General features: G+C 41.4%; 1 protein-coding gene and 1 non-coding gene across 9 annotated transcripts in view; both read left to right on the top strand.

Moving 5' to 3' along the window:
- Nucleotides 1–14,022, top strand: part of LOC139986530 (uncharacterized) — a 113,170-nt gene that overhangs the window by 92,569 nt on the left and 6,579 nt on the right. The gene's annotated exons all lie outside the window — the stretch shown is intronic.
- Nucleotides 2,411–2,545, top strand: LOC139987020 (U4 spliceosomal RNA). The gene has a single exon (XR_011799773.1). It is a non-coding gene; the product is annotated as a U4 spliceosomal RNA (small nuclear RNA).

The raw sequence follows: 14,022 nt of genomic DNA, 5'->3' as shown, positions 1-14,022 counted from the left end.
TGCTCGCTTAGCCTGGAATTCCAGCCACTTCCGCTGGAAGTACTCGAGAAAGCACTTAGCGCCTGGAAGTGTCGAGTTTTCCGGACGTGAGAAGCAAGCAGTGCGTTTTATGCGTTTATTGCACAGAGTGGACGGTTAGGTAGATTGAAATGCTTGCAACAGTGCTTTAAGGCGTCAACCCATTAAAGGCCGACGTTGCGTTAACGCGTTTCATTTGCGATATTTTTCAGTCAATTTAAGTAACTGATATCTATTTTTTAGAATTTTCTTAGGACAAGAGAGAACTTCAAGAAAATGTTAAATATCTTTCTTTCCACTATTTCTTCTTCCATCAAAATTCTACGCTTTTATACAGTTACGACCAACTACCTTTCTTCTTTCAGTCACGAAAATCTTTCCCTCGTAACGATCGGAGGATTCGCAGCAATAATTCTTAATCGATTAATTTAAATCCGATCGTGTCGGAAGAGCAAGAGAACTACAAACGTTAATTGATGATGAATTCGTAGCATAGCGAGTTGAGTTTCGTCGATTTACTCAGATTACCGTAAAGTAAAGCTTCTTATCGCAGCGCATCCCTTCAATTCTTAAAGTTCAAGATCTGATTGTAACCACAATTTTTTTTTTTTTTAAATCTGGCTCTAGCACTGATTACCAATAACCAAAAATAATATCTGCTATCCATAATGTCTATAGGTGACCGAAAACAAGTCGACCATTCGTAATCGTTATTCCTGACCTAAATCGTTTAAACTAAGATACTAACGCCGGTGTTATAACTTTTTTAATTCGAGTTATATCCGTTATGACCCATAGAAAAAAGGGAATCTCGTCGCAACTCGGACAATTCATCTACGTCGTAACTCGCGAGGCCGTGGTGCGGAGTTTCGTAAACCAACGTCGACGATACAATTGCAAAGGCGCACAGGTAACGTCGAAAGTCGCGGCGTTCCAGCTCTTTGCGTAACCGGTCGGCTTGGTCGCGGAATCGTTACGATTTGCGACGAGCGTGTACGGAACGAAAGGAGAGGCCGATTCTCACCGGTGGCTCGGATAAAATACGGCACGTGACAGTTCTGTTCGAGGGACTACCGAGTCGATATATTCTGTCTCTACTCGACTAGACACTCCCAGTCCGAGCAATAAGGCAACAAATGGCTAACAGGAAAAAGAAACGGGGAAAAAAGACGAAGAAAAAATCGAACGAACCGGTCGACTAATCTATCGATCGTGACGTGACGAGAAACGCTAATCGTGCTCGAGTCGCAAAATCTACGTGTAATTCTGTGGCAATGAAGATCGCTGGTCGCAGAGAAAATTACGATACGCCGCATGTCCACTCTTTACAAGAGAAAGATTTTTAAAGTATAATTTTATTACGTTAGCAACCTGTTACAAATGTATCGTTTTATTTATCTTTAGGTTCAATCGAAGGAGATGCTTATCTACGTTGCGGATATTTATACATTTATGGGAATCTGACTATTCAAAAATATTCAAGCTACAGTAGTCGTTATTTTATCGTATTTAGAGGGCGAAGCAAATCTCCGCTTGTATCCCATTTCTTTGAGTGTGTTCAAAAACATATAAATTTGCATAAAGGTTCAGGGACTAAAGTAAAAGATGTACAGTACTATATTGTATTATTATTGAAATCGATATTTTTAAAATTCCTATACATATATTGACTTAATTATCTCCTGTTCAGTTGTTTCATAATAAAATACATCTTTTTGACCACCAAGTAGAATCAAACTCTGGAAACCAGCAAAATAGATTTACGTTTACGATGTTCGAATGGAAATAAAAGTGGAAATTGAACATTTCACCCGATGTTTTCTGGTCCCTTGCCATTATTGCCACTCGAACGAACGAAGAAGCGTTCTCTTTTGCGCGAACGTGCTCCCCACGTGTTGCATAAAGCGTTCTGGTAATCTACTTCTTCGTGATGTAACATACGTACGGGTAACGTACGCGAAGTACTACTTGGATCCGATTCCATGTACTATGGATTTTTCTTTTTCTTTCTTCTTTTTTTTTTTTTTTCGTTTTACGAAAGAAGCCTGCGCTGCATTGTTGCATAAGATTGCGTATAATGGGAGAGCCTCGATCGTTTCTGGCGGCGCTTATGAATGGGAAATTTGATCTAAGAACGTTCGCTTGATGGTGATAAATCTTTCGGTTATTGAAAATACAAAGGCAACTTGGCAGGGAACACAGAATTTATGAATATATTCAATTACGCGATGGTTGATTTATGGCGTGTGCATGTTGTCTTAACAGTGCCACTTTTTGTGCCACGACGCTAACAGTATGTGTTTTCTGTAACCGATTTTAATCAAAGTGAGAAAAACCAGATGAACGAGGCGAGCAAGAACTTCAACCAGAAACAGTATCGAAATAGCATCTTAGCTTTGCGCGGCGGTGATATCGTAACCAACCACGTTCTACCGAGGTACTATTATTGTTAGTTGAAATCTTTTGCCAATATTCCGCTTTGAAGATTGAAAAAACCGTCGGCAATTTAAAACGTTAGGGTCATATATGCAGGCTGATCGACCGACGATATTGAAATTAATCGAAACAGTTATATTCAACAATTAGTTGTATGTAGCTAGTGACAATTAGCCGTTCTGAATTGTTTCTATACTGTTTCAATGATGATTTTGTATGAGATTTGCGAATGAATTTGTGAGTGAATTCGCTGTAATAAGGAAACTATTTCCATGTGTACGAAAAAGGATTTGTACCGAACTACATTAACCGCTAATTTACAGTCGAAAATTGATAGATAAAAATATAGCGACAAATGTCTTAAAAGGTTTGCTAAAATTATAGTAAAAATCTTTTTCTTTCCTTGTTTCTTTTTATCTTTTATTTGCTTATACGTATATTACAATTATAATTCGCGGAATATACACAAGCAAAACCAACGCATCGGCGTAATGTTTCTTCAGAAAGATCGCTGTGGTTCGTTCAGTTTAAAAAACGCGGTAGAAATCTCTCTTTCATGAAATGTTTCTCCGTTAACTTACACTGTTTAAAATCATACGTATCGTCGTGTAGAAATATTCAAGAAGCTTTGCAAAAGTCCACATAAATAAGAAGCAAAACCATCGAAATTATCTTGCACATCGGCTTCACGTTCCTTCAGCTCCTCGTACACCTGGACAGATTCATAAAGGTCGCTGCGGTTCGTTCGTTCCATTATGGAGAATCGCGGTGCCTGTTTATCAAGAGGATCTATTTGCAGCAGCGGTATTTAGATGGTCGGCAATTAGGCGACGTAATAGCGGCAGTTAAGAGGCACGATGCGCGAACGTAGTTGCGAACCGAATCACCTTCGCCGCGGTGGCTTCGAGGAGAAGGAAACCGCGGAAAAGTTGCGACGGTGGAGGCGGAAGAACTCGGATTCCCCGCGTGTGTTAACACGCGCCACCTTACAGCTGACCAAGCGTCGTTTTATGAGGGAGTTAATTGTACCGGCGGAGATATAGCGGCGAGATTGGCTCGGTAATCGAGTTTACGGCGTTGTCGAGGGGGACGCAGAGAGAAACTGGAATGGTCGGTTGCATTCAATTTCGCCAATTTCATTTTGTCGTGAATCGCGTGTCTTCTTGTTCGTTATTCGTAGGATGTTTGGTAGAATCGGTATCTCTTTTGGTTACGAACGAAGCTTGTTTATCGTATGATAATCTATGATACCATTTACGATATTAAGCGAGTTAAGTAATTTCAGCGTCTTAAATTAGTCGTAAACTGTTTGTAAGAGAAAATGTTTCGAGCAGCAGCTGAATGGATACGAGCGAGACTTGACTTGATTTCGTTAATTTTTCCAAGACACTGACGTATCTTTTTGTTCGCGACACCGTTTATCGTTTTAAAGAAATCGTATATCGTTTGAACGATTGATCATTTTTACTGATCTAACTTAAAATTACGCAGGAAACCAGGTTCGTCAAGTTTCTTCAAGATATTAGAAACTCAATCGCATTTATTTAATTGCATTATGTGTAGCATGTTACACATAAATAATAAACGATACTCTTTCATCTAGGTCAGATTCTTGATGTTATTCAAAATAATCGACGCGTATGACACGAAGATGATAGAAACGAAATAATCGACGAATAAAACAAAGTAAGTAAATTGATCCCGCTGTTCAGCGCAACTTAAAGAACGTTTCAACGATAGAGAAACGCAGTCGGACGAATAATGATCCAAATGACGAAGCACGCTCGATCAACGACGTATCGATAGAAAAGCTTTCCACAAATCATGATCTACGTAAGATACTAGACATTCAAAATGTAGAACGAATGTTGCATCTACTTTAAGCAAGGAAAGTTCGTCTCTCGCAACATCTTGAAAATGACAACCGCGAATATGATCGCAAGCGACACGAAACCTCGACGGTAGATACATAGTACTGGCATAAAACGTATAACGGGGAGGAAACCGCGAACCACGGCGCGTCCCTCGTATAAGATGGCGATTTACGAGCGGACAGGGTGGCTAGCGTAGCTCAGTCGCGTTAAACTTACCGCGAGCCGCCACCTTGCTTCTATGTGGTCCAAATCGCGGCGACGTTCGCTCTGTGCGCTTCTTTTACGAGCCAATAAATCGCGATCTATCGATCCGACGCTGCGAGCCTGCTCCCTCTTTGCCTCTTTCGAAAGCGTAATATCCGTGACATAATTTAACACCTGTCGTAATTTATGGTCGTTTTACAAATTACGATTGTTAGTTAGTTAGTTCTCCACGCATCGTAGCGTTCGGATTTTGTAACGGAACCTCGAAACCGATAGTTTTCGGTAGCTTCACAGGGAGCACTTTTCGTTTTTGCCGGCCTTTATTTAGAGATAATGAGAGCTGTGAACTTTAAGGATGATTATGGTGAAGCGTCGATTATATTCGATCTCTTGTTAGTTCGATGTAAATGCTGGAAGATGCGTGATCATCGTGAGAGTTGTGGTATCTGTACATAATTTCGTTTCTTATTACGTATAGTTTTTGCTAGACGATGGAAGGAGAAATTTCAGTTTTTTGATACAGGATTAGGGTAAATGTATTTCAAGGTTCGAGTAAAGGCTTTAAATATTGGCAATCTGTTTGAGTACAGATCATTAAACCATCGGACATTGAAAGACGTTAAATGTTACAGGTATTTGATTACTAGATATTAAGTATCGTTGATTTATTGGATATATCTCGTTGATTACGCGTCATTTTCTATCGTCTACGATATTTTCCCTCTATATTCCTCATATATTAATCCATTTGATATGAATTTCTGAATAAAAGATAATACTTGATCTTCGAACTAATACTAGTTTCCAATTGCGCTCAATGTTCTTTGCAACGCTTTTCCTATACAAATCTTCAAAGAAATCAAATTCAAGGAATCCTAACTATATCGTGAAATTCTTTACACGACGCGCACGACACATCGCCAATTCCGAATCGATTAAACTCAAGATCAAGATGATCCACTCGGAATTCTAATTTTAATCCTCATTAACAATCCACACATTACTTACAGCCAAACGAGATTATATCGTATCGCGACGAAACAAAATTATCGATAGACTGCAGCTTGTTGGATCTTGGATCGACGATTTTTGGTGCTTGAGGTCTCGGCGAAGGTATCGAGATGGCCCAGTTCACGCCCAAACGTTGTTGCCACAGACCACGCGCCCTTGAGGATGTTCATTCGGCATTCAGAACGACGCCCTGCGACGCTCACGTCCCGATCTTTTCAGAACGATCGGGCTTGCGCAAACGCGAAACCACCGATTGACGCAACTTGCGAATTCCTTCCAAACTTACCGCTCTTGGAAGTCCCTAGACCGAATCCAATTCGCGGGAAAGAAGGAGTCGGCTTCTGAACGCGGCGCTTCTTTTTGGTGTTTCAAAAGCGAGCTGAAAACGACGCGTGATGAGTTAGGCGTGAAATCGTCTCAACTTGTTGTCCGCTGCTCGAATACCTTCGGTACGACGATTGCGTGCTTCGTAGTTCCATTTGCATGCCATATGACCGAAGCAGTTAGTGACCTGGATGGTTCCTCGTAATAGTCTCTTCTCCGTGATTTTATGATAATTTTAGGAATTAAGAAAATTAGGTGAAGGTTGATACGAGTTTAGAAAGTTTAGGTGTTTCTAAATTCGCATTTTTTAAATATCGGAAACTTACGATCTTTTTTATTATCGTAGACAGAAAATCAACTTCTGAAATATAAAACATTTTAAAATACCTAAATTGTCGAAATCAACAAAGTATCACGATTACTAAATCTACAATCGTACGTCTATGAAAATAGTCTAGATTCTTTTCATCAAAATTAGACAAAAATTGTAATAATCTTCATTTACGATTCACGACATTTTGCCTATTTTTCTGTTCTCTTGGGTCCAAATTATTGAGCGAAAAAGTGCAATATCCTGTAATATGGCCTAAACTGCATTTAAAATCCGAAAGTGCCCAATTCAAGGAATCGATAACCTTCTCCCACGTTGTTTCTGCTTTCACCGGAAATACGCAGTACAGACACGCGGCTGTCTGCTCGCAACCTCGTAAATAAACGCTGGTCTCGGGGTTGCGTCGTCTACGTTGGCGGCGACCCGTTGTCTGCTAAATCTGTCTGTCTGTCCGCGAGACAATCGTCGTGTCGCCGGTGCTCGCGACCACCGGTGGTTCTCGTAGTCACGCGAGCTTAGGATGAAATATCGAACGCAAGGCTCTCGTGGAAAGCGTTCGTCGAACGATTATCACGCGGAGATCGAGATTCACGCGAGCAATTTCCGGATTCCCGTGGACGATTCACGATGCCTGGTGTACATCATCGTGGATGATCTTTCGGCTCGAGCTTGGTCTTTCATGAACCAGGTAGAACCATGCAACGAGGAAACTCGCTGGTATTGTTTTCTCGAGATTAGCTATATCGCGGCAGGTTACCGTTGAACGATTCTACCTTGGTGAATCGTTGAAAATCTACGTCGTTTGTTCGTTGGTAGAGGCTTTGGTGGCTCCTGGAAAGTGAAAGCAGGTTGCAATGGATTTAGAACGTTGGTTGAAGATTCTGGGATAGAAAGACTCGAAGATACCGAACGTTTCCTTAGGAAAGTTAAAGACTGTAAGTTTATGGACGGTAATCTCCTTATTAATATTTAATAGGAATAAGTAAATTTGAAATTACTTGGTGAATTAAATTGCGAGTGAATGGTAAATAAATTTTTATTGGTGTATTATAAATTTGTCTCTGGAGAAAGTATAGGATTCTTCTCACAGCGTAAAACGTAGAAGAAGCAAGTAACGTGATACAATAAGGTAAATCGTGATCTCAAAACGAATCATAAATCGTAACAATGGCATCTAACTTAACTGCTTTCTATATGCGCGTTAAAAATATCTCGTGTCCCAATTCCACGTTTCAACCCCAATCGATGATAGATAACGCGAGTGTTACGCCATCGCGACACTCGATCTCGTGGACGCGGATATTCATTATCCACCCTTTCCGGCACGCCAGGTGAAATTTGATCCGAGCATTCTTTCCCTCGGAGACATAATAGGGAACGTAGGTAGAGAACGATCGCAGATTACGCTCGGATTAAGCAACGGTCCGGTAGCGGTTCGATAAACAATCGGTGGCAAGTCCCCCAAGCCTAACGATTTATCGCGCGCGTTACGAAACAACTCGGCTCTGTCGATCGTTCGACATTTTCCATGCACTTTTCTCATTCCCCACCATTGAATATGATCAAAGCAATTAAATCCATCTCGCGAATAATGGCATGCGCGCGGCCTTTGCGCCGCGACATCTGTGGCAAGACATTTTCCACGCGCACGCAACGAATAAATCACCTAGGTGTACGCTATCGATCACGCTCCTAGAACCTCCCATAGAACTCTCTCCGATGTCTTCTGACTTTATCCTTTTCGGGTAGCGCAGACTTTTCCTCCGCGAATCTCTCGCGTCCCCTTTCGATTCAGTACATCCATATTCTTTCTCCAAACCACTTTGTCGTCGTCTCGCAAACCGATCGAATTTGAATATCACGATCGTAGATCGGACACGATTAAACCAAAATCACGGGCTATCTCGTTATATTATTTCTCATATACAGCGAGATACTAGGCGATACTCGAAGGAAAAAGAATAACTGGGCAGCGTGCGATCGCCAAAGTATAACTTTTCCATCGTTGGAAGCAACGTTTTCTCGCGGCTCGATCAACAGCTCGAGGAAATAATTCTTCCCTTTATCGAGCATCGATCCACCGCACGGTTACTTCTCTTCACTTTTTCTCACGTATACTAGTCTCCAGCTTCGTATATCTCTCTTCCTTTCTTCTTCTGTGTTTCTTCTTCGTTTCGAACAGAATACACACAATTCGCGTGCTGTACGCTCGACACGACGCGCGGCTCGCTCGATCGCGCTCGTATCTTTCTTGGCTATTGGAGCGCGATTCGCCATGCATCAATCCACACGCATGCTGGGCTATCCGAGGCTCGGATCCGCGGAACACCGTTCGACTCCGACGGCTAATGTAAGCAAATAGCTCGCGCGCAGACAAATTCCCCGCGGCCATATCGGGCCTCAGGAAAAATCGCTGACGTACGAGCGTGCACGGAGCCATAAAGCGCCCCCGGTGCAAGAGGAGCTTTCCAGACAGCTACGACGATCGAGACGATGGCGACGAGCATTGAAACACTGGCTCGTCTCGCCGCTGCAAGATCGATGACTTCCTGAAGCGGAACGCTTCGCGCACCGAGCTCCAAGAAGCTTCGAATGTCGCAGACGAGACTCTTGTAGGATGCACTAGGCTGATTTCTATCGAAAGATGGAGGATTTAACGGTAAACGGAGGAATCGGGGATGCAGAATATCGATTTTTGCTTTTTCTCTTTAACCGTGTAATTTTATGGAACTGGAGATTGATCGGTTTAGAAAGTGGTATGTTTGTAAGAAACGTATTCTGTAGAAGATTTTTCTTTTTTCTTGTCTCTGTTTTAATTGGATGATTCGTTTGGTTATTTTGCCTTTAATATTTTTACTTTCTACCGGAGCAACTATCGTAACGTTTAAAATCATCCTAATACTATTTCTATATTATTTTCATAAGTACATCAATCAAATAGCTAATAAGTAAACTATAAAAGTCTCGTTATACTACAAATTTTAACGAACATTGACACGAGCTATTACTAGCAACGCAATGTATTATTACACTTATTAAAAAGAAGTAAAAGAAGGCAATGTCACAAACGTGTACGTAACTTGCTACACGAATTTTATCAAGCTTATATCGTGCACAGATTCTACATTCAATTTTTCCCTTTAATTTTTCTATACGTATTTACATATAGCGACAGAAGTGAAAATACGGTAGGTAAAAATAATCCAGTTTCAGTGGAAGAATAATAAAAACGAATAGAAGAATTCTGGGAATACACGGTATTCAGCTACTATTCTTAGAGTTCGATCGAATCGAAGAATGTAGTCGATGTGTCATAAATTAGATGCATGCTCGTCGTGTTAGCATAAATCGCAACCTTTTGCCATTTTATCGCTTCAGATAGAAGTAATAGACCGGTGATAATCAATTGCGGACCGCCTAATGTTACGCTTGGTACGTAAAGAAGTATAAATTATAACGTTACCGTGCACGTGTGCTTAGACCAGGAAATACGTTGGCGCGTATTGTTCTTTAACATACCGTGAATCGGAAAATATGTTTTTAATAGCCTGTTTATTCAATAACTTTTTGCTCAACTTCATGCTACAGATTCTCGATCTTTGAGCGTCTAGATCGGATGTTATGTCATCCAATAAAGTATTAAATAACAGATTCGTAAAAATTCTAAATTACTATCGAATATCAATATTATTTTAACTGTGAATTAATAATCAAATTAACAGCAAGTGAATCGATAAAACTATTAAACTTTAAAATTCAATAAAAACTCGTTCCAAATATTCTGACAATCGTTCGTAAGAAGAAAATATATAAAAAACTTCAAGAACGAGTTATATGATAAAAAGTTCCAGTTCCTCAACTATATTAAGAAAACCGAACCGCATAGCGTCACATTCTCCGCGAAGCGATCAATCTCGAGGAGTTTTTCGAGCTGTTAAATCAACACGTGTCATGAATTTCCACCATCGATCAAATTATTAATGAGGTTTTATGTGAAACCTAGATATTTCTTAGAAAACAGAGTAGTTCCATGTTCAGGTGTCGTTCCGTTGAAGTACGTTTCCGTCGTGCGTAGCGCCGGCTAAACGAACGTACAAAATCGCTCTGAAGCATCAGCATACAATGACGGTCGTTCATTGTTCCTGCAGTTAGGAACTGTCGACGCGCGATCTGCAATTCAATCTGCTACACCGGCATGGAAGCATTCAGTGTCATAAAAGCGCGCGAAACCGCGTGAACTGCAATGACGAGGCATTAAAATCCCTGTAACACTTGACGCCTTCCTATGATCGGCAATAGTTTTTTTTCCATCAAAATACTTTTCTACGAGAGAATTTTAATTCGTCGCGCTATAGAAAAAGTGTCAGTTGATGTTATTTCTTGAACGTTTCTTCATTAGCGTTTCATTTTTTAGGAATTAAACAATCAATCTTAATGCAGTTTGTCTTTTGTGTAGATGAGGTATACCTCGTATTAGAAAATATGTAATCATGTTTATGTATGTCGAACAACTTCAAAGATTCTCCGCTTTTTTCTTATGCCTCGTCGTTTCTTATTCATGAATCGCGTGTAACAAAAATTTATTTCTTTATGAAAGAAATACAGGAGATTCGATTCATTCTGCCACGGGCTACGCGATAAACAAGACGATGCACGTTTAAAGCTTCGAAACAATCAGCCAAGTAGGTGTCAATCTTTTCGTTCAAACTATTCTTGTCGAGATCCAATTTTAAAAGGAATTTTTTTTTTTAATTTTCAATGATTCTCATATTTCTCGTGTCACTATTTTTTTTTTTTTTTTTTTTATTCTTTTGCTACTAATTATATGTACGTAGCACAGGTTAAGATGTTCAGGAATTCATTTAAAAGATATCATTTAAACACTCCTCCATGTGCCTTGATCCACATGTCGCATTTATACCTAATATTATTACATACATTTTAGCGGCTATGTTCTAAAAGGAATTTTCTACTGTCCACGGTAGAACAGTTCCTCGAAACATCGTCCTAAGCAAATCCAAATAGAGAAGCGAATATCGAAGCATAGATAGAAAATTGTTCTACATTTAAATAGCCTTCGTCTCTAATTCAATTTCTCTATCGCGTTCCATCGAACTCGAACGATGCCGCAATCACGATGTCCGATCTACAACGCGACGCAATGCTCGAACTCGAAACGAAAACGAGAGTGGCACCGGTGTTCAGCATGCAGGACGCACGTCAGCCAAGGTCTCCGTGGCGGCATGACGTCAGAAACAGTCCGTCGGTTTTCAGCGATCCCGTTTCAGTTGGGTTTCCCTGGCTGTTGGCCAAAAAATCCTCTCGATCTTCCAACGAAACCGCGCTTAACCGTCTTTCTCCCAAATTCTTTGCCGTCTACTGAAAACAACAAATTGAAAAGATATATATATATCAATGAGATAGAAAGTACTAGTTTTTAAAGAATTTCGACTGATTATCATCATCTTTCGTTAATGATTTTAATATTACTTATAAAGTTAAGCTATTCTAGTTCTTCGTTAACGTTAAATAGACGAGTAAAATTAGGGCATCGACAACGCGTAACCGACAATTTTATTTTTCTTCCACTCAAAGCTCTTACTTTAAATATAAAGTTACACTCAGACTATTGCGGTTTCGGTAATATCATATAGATACGTAAACTCAGACAATAAGCAGCTGTTTCATAACTTTGATACTTTTTACAATCTCGCATTTCAAAATGGAATTTTCACTTTCACTTGCGATCTAGCCGATATAAACGAAGATCGGTCAAAGGCTGTTAAACGTTAAACAAACTGAAATCTTAACGAGGTGGAATCGATCGTTGGAATATCGATCGTGCCGCGAGGTCAATCGTGCATCGAGCGAATCGAGGCGCTTGGATAAAAGAACGGAGTACGAGGTACGTGTTATTCTCGCGTGGCAATCGTCATCGGCACAGCTAGAAATAGCACTGCAGATCTAGATAAATCGTTACGTGGAACGGCCTTTATCGTTGGTCAGACAGCCAGAGGAAAACGCGATTTCCCGGCGTGACGAGGGCTTGGGTGATCGATCCGTGGTCATAAGCAGGTGGTACCACTAGGTGCCAGGCCACGGAATTCAGAGCGAGCGAGACGATGCAACGACGAGTCATCCTCGCTGGGAAAGTCACGGAGGAAGGAAACGTGGACGCGAACAGATTCGTTGGGACGAGGATGACGCGTGTTCCGCGAATCGCCGCCGCTTGAATCGCGCGCGTATCAGGGTCACGACGCTTCGCTCCAGTCACGCGCTTCGAATTGCGAGGTGGGGAAATACTCGTCTCGTGGTTTCACGCATTCGATCGTCGTTTCGTACGTTTGCATCCGTTTTGTGGATGCTTGCGTGGCTGGGATCGTTCTCTTTCAAGATTCCGACGAGATTTCGCGTTTCTCGAACGAAAATGAGAAAAAATATGCAGTTTATGACGATGAAACAGCATTTTTCTTGGCGATGCTGATCAAATTTTGTACTCGGATTAAGTTTTATCAAATGACTAAGATATGGTCTCTGGTTATATAGCGAATAGCGGGGTTTCTTCTTTCGTCGGATACTGACGAGGCTTTCAATTTCATTTCTTCGAATTTCGTTTATTAAAATGCAGCATGGATTAACCGAATTTAACTAAACGTGCTTTTTGTCTCCTCTCGGTGAGAAAGAGACGTAGAAGAGACTTGATATGAATTGTTTATTCTTCGGCTGATCCAGCGGAACAGGGTTCTAGCGTAATTGATTATCGTGATGTATTACCGCAAAGAGGATCGGAAATTTGAATAACGCGCAAGGTACAGCGATGTCTATATTCGTACATTTATCAGCGAAAGTACAGACACGAAGAAAACGATTCGTGACATTTCAGGCGCAAGCGATTCGTCACGGGATTACAACATTTTTCGATACAAATACCCCAATTCTTCTCTCCGTGTAGATACACAAAGATTCGAATGCCGAACATCGATCAAAGCTCATGACAAATTTCCACCGTTAATAAGTATTAGTCTCGTATTATACAACGAGCGTACCGATTAAGCCATTTCCTTTAATCACCTCCGATTCAACGTTTACATAATGCCAGTCTCCATCTTATTGTTCATCCACAGGCGCGTTTAAAAATCGACACTCGTGTATCTGGTGAAAATTACTTCAACCTCGAGGCGGATACTCCCCTCTAATCGCGTTAACTCGTGACGTCATCCGTCTGTCGGCTCGCGAAAGCAGATGTTTGCAAGCTCACTTAGCTCGATCGCGCGACGTCGCACAATGTTTGAAAACGGCTGACAGCGTCTGACCGGCAAAAAATCACGAGTTGGATCATTTTCTATCGCCCAATTTTTTGTTTGCATTTACACGTTTGTAAATCGTTAAACATGCTCGCCCGAGACGATCGAGACGGTTAGGCGAGCGAAGATCGGGAAAATTCACGGAGCACGCTCGAAAACGAGAGTACTTCGGTTAAATCGACCAACATGTCCATCGAAAATTGAGTTCCCAGAAACGTCGATTCTCTTTCCTTCTCTCTGCGACGAAGCCCGCTAAACTCGCCAGAGGAGCGTGTTTACAATCGGTGACTCGAAACGGGCGCCGACTGCCGGTCGACGTTCGATTCCCGTCACGTGCGGGAAACTATCGGCATGCTCGCGTTTTTTTCATCGATCTGCTCGAGGAAATTGTTCCCGCGGCGAACACGCCGTGCCAATCGCATTCCCGACGCCGACTCGAGGAAACGTTGCCCGTGTTCGGCACACGACGAAATTGATCGACGCTGTAAATCGCCCCGCTACCGAGACGTGGTTCGCTAGC

The sequence above is a fragment of the Bombus fervidus genome, chromosome 4 (assembly GCF_041682495.2).
Source record: "Bombus fervidus isolate BK054 chromosome 4, iyBomFerv1, whole genome shotgun sequence".
Lineage (NCBI taxonomy): Eukaryota > Metazoa > Arthropoda > Insecta > Hymenoptera > Apidae > Bombus > Bombus fervidus.
Note: the sequence above shows the minus strand (reverse complement) of the source record. Positions and strands in the feature narration are given on the sequence as shown.